This window comes from Gossypium arboreum, chromosome 6 (assembly GCF_025698485.1).
Source record: "Gossypium arboreum isolate Shixiya-1 chromosome 6, ASM2569848v2, whole genome shotgun sequence".
In the NCBI taxonomy this organism is placed as follows: Eukaryota; Viridiplantae; Streptophyta; class Magnoliopsida; order Malvales; family Malvaceae; genus Gossypium; species Gossypium arboreum.
In genome coordinates, this window is record NC_069075.1 from 124696669 (window position 1) to 124697711 (window position 1043).

Below are 1043 nucleotides of genomic sequence, written 5' to 3' on the forward strand. Positions count from 1 at the left end.
GCTTAAGATACACAAAGAACGAGCAAGAGGACAATATTCAAACCACAACCAAGGAGATGGCTGAAAACCAAGAAAATCCGCTACCTCTTGCAATTGCTGTTAATCAAAATCTTGCTTCGCGCACTATGTATGATTATGCTAAACCTAATTTAACAGGAACTAAGTCAAGTATAATTAGACCTGCTATTGCTGTAAATAATTTTGAACTAAAACATAACACAATTCAAATGATACAATAGTTTGTTCACTTTGATGGTTTGCTTGACGAGGATCCCAACACTCACTTGGCAAATTTCCTAGAATTTTGCTATACCTTCAAAATTAATTGCGTTTCTGATGACACCATTCGCCTTTGGTTGTTTCCCTTTTCGTTAAGGAATAAAGCTAAACAGTGGTTGAACTCGTTACCACGAGGGTCAATCACTACTTGGCAATAAATGACCGAAAAATTTTTATTAAATTATTTTCCACCGGCTAAAACAGCCAAATTACGTAATGATATATTTTCTTTTGTGTAGATGGATTTAGAAACACTCTACAATGCATGGGAGAGATACAAGGACCTTTTAAGAAGGTGCCCTCACCATGGGTTACCGCTTTGGCTACAGGTTCAAACATTTCATAATGGCCTGAATCCTTCGACTCGGCAGATGATTGATGCAGCCGCTAGAGGAACCATCAATAATAAGACACCTGAAGATGCCTATGAATTTATGGAGGAGATGTCACTGAATAACTATCAGTGGCAAGTCATGAGGACAAAGCCAACAAAAATAGTCAATGCTTATAACATCGATTCAGTCACCATGCTCTCTAATCAGGTAGAACTCGTGAATAAGAAAATTGATGGTTTTCTTAGTTCTTCACAGGTTTACCCAATAATGCAGTGCAAAGCAAATGGAGGTGGATTGAGCAATTCTGAATACACACCTTATGGCCATAACATGGAGAACGAGTAGTTAAATTACATGGGTAATAATCCTCGATCTCAAAACAATCCTTATAGCAATACTTACAATGCAGGTTGGAGGAATCACCTAAAT

The 1043-nt window shown here is 37.6% G+C and overlaps 1 non-coding gene across 1 annotated transcript; it reads right to left on the bottom strand.

Annotated features, from left to right (window-relative positions):
• Positions 1 to 485: 485 nt before the first annotated feature.
• LOC128294580 (small nucleolar RNA R71) lies at positions 486 to 592 on the bottom strand. Its single transcript, XR_008284888.1, has one exon. It is a non-coding gene; the product is annotated as a small nucleolar RNA R71 (small nucleolar RNA).
• Positions 593 to 1043: the final 451 nt, after the last annotated feature.